Source organism: Vollenhovia emeryi, unplaced genomic scaffold, assembly GCF_000949405.1.
Source record: "Vollenhovia emeryi isolate VEMERY1.0 unplaced genomic scaffold, V.emery_V1.0 DF939129.1, whole genome shotgun sequence".
Lineage (NCBI taxonomy): Eukaryota > Metazoa > Arthropoda > Insecta > Hymenoptera > Formicidae > Vollenhovia > Vollenhovia emeryi.
The window spans coordinates 2,954,371-2,960,165 of record NW_011967237.1 but is presented as its reverse complement, the minus strand read 5'-3'; positions in this window follow the sequence as shown (position 1 = coordinate 2,960,165).

Genomic DNA, 5,795 nt, shown 5'->3' with positions numbered 1-5,795 from the left:
TGGCGAGATGTGCGTATAGCAATATCGATCGCCAGGCGGTCACATCTTACCACGCGCTCGAATTGGGTGGTAGGCCGGCCTAAGACAACGATTTTTAATAATTAATTACTCGTTAACTATTACGAAAATTGCAAAATGGTACAGGACTTTTCCATTCATCTCGACCCGTTCTACCTTCTCAAAAATTTTGTCGGATATGGAAAGACTCACCCTGTATAACATGAAAAGTTAAAAGAATATTTCTGCTTGAGATCGTTCTGTGATTAAATCAAATTATCGATTACAAGCAAGTATTCTAAATACAATGGATTGTTTGAGAAAATACATCTAAACGTTCGCCACAGGAATATGTCTTGTGTGATTTTTGAAAAGTCAAGATTTGCTACGGATTCCGGCTGTTAATCCTGAAAGTGCACTTTCAGCTTGCCACAGGTATGGCAGTATTCAGTCATCTGAGCGAATCGCATACCGTGGATTTCATGTCGTAAATCAGGTTTTAACCGAGGTCCTTCGGGTGAATAAAGAGGACCTCAACAAATCGAGGCGCCATACCGGATCACGCACCTGGCGCGTATTTTACCCGTCAGGAAATAACGATCGTATTACATTACTTGTTCGACGACTCGATCAGCCCGACGCAAAATGACTGAAACTCCGTTATACCACTGTCATTTTCATATCGTAAGACTGACTCGCTTTCTCCGGGGTAATTTCTGGAAAATTTCACGCGGTGGCATCTGATGAATATTTAAATATGTATGAATCGCAAGAGAATGTATGCCTAATTTTATCCTCTAATATTATCATGAAATAATTAATAACCCATTTCATACATTCGTTCGTTTAATATTTAGCCCGTTTCATACATTTGCTCGCTTGATATTTAATTTTCTCGCCAAGTGCTACCGATACAAGTGTGAAATATAAGTTCTTCTGTAATCTAGACAATTTTAGCGTGCGATAAATTCGATTTAAAATTGCAAGATGTTTCCACAAGGGAGACACTCTGTATAAATTTGTTTCGCGGAAAAGGGTTGCGATTCAGATCCGGGATAGTCGTCGGAATGCCGAGAAGATTAAGGAAGCGTTGCGATGAAAAGTGGTCAGGAATGGCCGAGAAGAGGAGGACCGAGAGAGAACGGTGTCGGCGGCACACACTTGAGATCCGGATACGCTCGACCGCTCGATGGTAATTATCCATGCCGCACTCTTCCTGCCTCTTGCCGCGCGTTCCAGGAGATCGGCGGCGTAACCGGGAAAGCTCGGTCAAATGCGTCCTGTTGGTTTTCCGCGAACGCAGGATGTTTTCGCAAGGCTCCGTCGACGGTAAACTCTCGCTCGTGCCAGAAATATACTTGCTGGCCGCGGACAGCGAGAACTTGAATTCGTAAAAACAATGTTACTCCGGGACCTGCCGGGCGCTTCTCTTATCGCGCTCATTTCGCGGCTGGCCGTGGCGATAACGCGAGTGTGGCAATGCGCACGCATGTGTGATGTAACCCGCTCTTTGATGACGTGTCGCGTCGCCTCACGACCGCCTACGGAATTCTAATCGATCGGGAGATTCCTCCTCGGCCCGAGATAGAGTGCGGTTTTACTGCAGCTTTCGTCAGATGGATAAGACAGCACCCACCGGCCGTTCCCTGTGGCCGATACGCGGCGTGATAAAAGAAAATTACATGCCCGGCGTAAATCGAAATGCGCCCCGCGTCGATACTCGTACGATGGCAGTTACGAGCCGCGGTTATGCCCGCGTGCGTGCTGGACCTTTGATAATACAAAATACACGCCCATGATACGACGTAGTTTCTTTTGTGACGGCGAAAACGCTGCTGGCGGTCGACAGCGGCGATTGTATCTGAATACAAACAGCGAAGTCGGTAGAGAGTCGTTAATTTTTTCAGTGCATATTTATCGCAACATTGTTCGGTCACTTGCAACACAGCGAGTACCTGATGTCTGGTGCGATGTAATTTTTATGTAAGATCTTTCGATTTATATTCCGCGTATAACGTGCAAACGGGCGACTGATAACTCGAAGATCGCAATCTAGAGAAATGTTTTCATCTTATGCTGAAACATTTCAATTCATAATTTGAGAATCTCTGCAGCATGTGCTCGTGTGTGTTAAAGAACGTTTATATAATATTTGGAATATTATGTAACGACAGTTTCCTCATTGCTAATTGAAAAAAAGGAAATATTAATTCGTAATTATAAATGTATTTATTTCCCAGTGAATAAATGTTTATGAAATGTCATACGATAACCAATACGACATTTCACATTACGTTTCTGATTTAAAAGGCTGTCAGGAGTTTACGTTTACCTTCTGTTTCGTTGTTGGAAACGATTTTACTTGAATGTGAAACGAAGCAGGAGCGAGAGACAGAAACTCGAGGATAATTATCCGCTAGGTTTTAAGTTTCATACATTGTTTAACGCAGGGAACAACTGCGGATTTTACGAAATACATTCTCATTTCCATAAAAAGTTTAAAACAACTGCAGAAAGGTTGAGGGTAATGAAGAGAAGCAAGTACCACTGCCAGTATCTTACGATGAAATGGCAGATTTTCGCGAGCCCCATGGACTGTTGTCTAACATTAGCAGTTAACTAATAAGAATATTCTTAAATGTCGCCAGCAGTAATTAACAGCATCAGTGTTTTATTGACCAACGGTGTGTACACCTTGCCTTGGTACTTGGTAAACCTTCGTACACCCTGTCTTGGTACGTGGTACTTGCAGATCATTTTATGTGGTTAGAAGAAGCTTATTTTCCAAACATTGGTTCCAAGAGCGTTCTTCTTATCGATTCATGGACGGGACATTGCCCCAATATCATTTCGGATTTAACACCTCCAGGAAAATCTATTACTACTATGACAATGCCGAAAGCCACTGCGGGAAAAATACAACCATTAGATGTTTATGGATTTAGAATTTGGAAAAATTTTGCTAAAAGATTTTCAGACATTGTTTTACTATTAGAAAGTAACATAAATTTGCATGAACAAAATAATACAATAAAACTGCAATCTCTAATACATAATCAAATGTCATCCCCACGATATCGCAACTTATATCCGTATTCATAGTCGTTCCTCAATTCTCAAGGGTAGTTTGTCTTTGTCTCGCGTATGGTAAAACGTAGTAGCGAGACAAAGACAGACTAACCTTGAGAATTGAGGAACGACTATGAATACGGATATTAGTAAACCTTGTCTTCTTTCCGCTCTGCACTATGTTAAATCACTTTTTGTAATTGCCGGAATTATCTCTATCAACATTTAAACATACACTACAAAATTGAAAATAATTTTAGACTTATTTTCCTGCATGTTAAGATATTTAAACGTATGAGACTGTGAAATTTAAGATATTCCTAAATTTATTTTCCCAATTTTCTATTTGAACCCGCCGAGCATATCCAGTTGGAAAATCTAAATTTGGAAACGGGAGGAGAAGTAATAATTGTCTTATTTTTAGGAAAATAGTATTTACGAGGTACAGTCGGCAGGGCCTGAGGGCCTTTTATGTACGTTTAATGCATAAAACAGAACAGGGTTCGACTGAAATTATGCACTCAGCAATAGTTTTCAGCTGTAACGTCATGCTCCGATAATATACGGGGCTATATCCGTTTTTACGCCACTGCGATCAGGGATTGTGAAATCGCGTTAAACTCCCCTCTGATAGGCGATTATGTTCAACGAACCTTTTGCACTTACGCACGACATTACGCAGCCCCCTGGATTTAACCAACGACAGGCTCGTGCCGCGACGAGACAAAAAAAGTTCATCGCCAATAAAACAGGAAGCGGATAGTTCGCCGTTAATAGCGTAAGTGAAATACGGCGCTCGCAGTCTGACATTGTATAATGAAAACGCCACATCTCCGAGCCATAATATCCGCCGTCAGCGTATAATTGAGAGAATTTTAAGCGTATTAAAAAGATCTCAAGTCATTATCACCAACAGCTAATTAATTAAGATTAAATACATTGGTATACACGGAGAGAATTCTCTTTTAAAATTTATCCTGAAAATTATGTGATCGTGGGACAAGACAGCATTTCAAGGAATCTTAGGAGAGTTTACTGGTAAATAATTTAGTATATACGAGGGTTATCCAGAAAGTAAGGTTACAACATTTTTTTTTAATTCAAAAAACCATATATTTTAACGAAACGTAAAGGTGTTGTTGATGTAGTTGCACGCTATTTTTCAACATAATCGCCTCCAACTTCAATATGTTTTGTCAGCCGTAGGACGAGTTTTTTTTATGCCAGTATCATAAAACTTTCGCGCCAACTTTATATCACTAACGATTTCATGAACAACAGTACGTGAAATTTTAGGACACATTTCATAGAGATCGTCAATTATCGAACGGCGATCGGAAAGAAGGTGTTCTTCAATTTTGCGTACAATTTTATCAGACATCACAGACGGCTGTCCACTTCTCTCTTCGTCGTGAACGTCCGTCCTTCCATCGTTAAAATTCCTTGAAATTGTGCACAAAATTGAGGAATGTGTCCTGAAATTTCACTTACTGTTGTTCATGAAATCGTTAGTGATTTGAAGTTGACGCGAGAGTTTTATGATACTGGCATAAAAAAATTCGTCTCACGGCTGACAAAATGTATTAAAGTAGGAGGCGACTATATTAAAAAATATATACAACTACATTAACAACACCTGTAAGTTTCATTGAAATACATGCAGTTTTGAATTTAAAAAATGAAACCTTACCTTCCGGATATCTACGTATTTTGTTAGTAAAATACAAAATTTCAAAACGCTCTCACAAAGTTCTTGAAAATGTCATGTTGTCGCACGATCACATGATTTTCAGGGCAAATTTTAAGAGAAAATTCTGTCCGTGTATCGACTTTACATTACCATATTGCTGCTGGACTCGAGATGTTGAATCTTCCAACGGCGATTCTCTGTTAAATTAATGCGGAGGAGCTAAATCCTCCGACCGAGCGAGGCTTCAGCCCGGGCGTCACGACGTTGAAACCTACATGAGATCAGCATAAAGAATCGTAAGTCGATAGTGCGTCGGGCACTAATCTCACTTTCGCTTCCTTCACGGCACAATGAGGCCTAATTGACCGGAAGACGTCAACGCGCCGCGTCGCCGCGTTTTCCGAACGTTCGTCGTTCTCGATCTCGCTGAATACTTGCCCCCTCGTCCGTCCCGGTCGGCGCTCCTTGAGCTCGCATTAGCACCGCGCACCGGATCGCTGCACAATGTCCCGCAGTGAAAAGTTTTCCTGTTAAGGAAACGTCTCGGTCGTTGAATTAATCAATACATTTGAGACTCGTGCGCGCGGGAGTTTCGGCGCATTTTAATGAGTCCCTTTCGGACGCGAGCGCGAGGCGACTGATGGATCTTTAATTAACTGACATATCGTATTAAGACGTCCGTCACGGCGGCCACGACGCTACTTCGTCTGACGAATTATCGATGCAACGATGAAGATATTACGGAATCGCCGGATATCTCTTTTGGTCACAGACACAGGAAATGAATTAATAGGAAACATTGACCGCTCTTATTGGAGGATATCGCGTCAACGTTGTAAATTAAATCATTTAGATGAAATCGAGAGAGCACAAACATAAACGGCGACCCACATATCGTATTCTTCAAATAATTTCTTCAAAATTCTAACGCGACCAGCGATCCATCAATGAGGAGCCTTTCCGCTTTACTTCGGGCTTATGCGTTTTTTAAATTCATTCCCGACACAGTGGGATACAATTCCGTAGGAAATCCACTTTC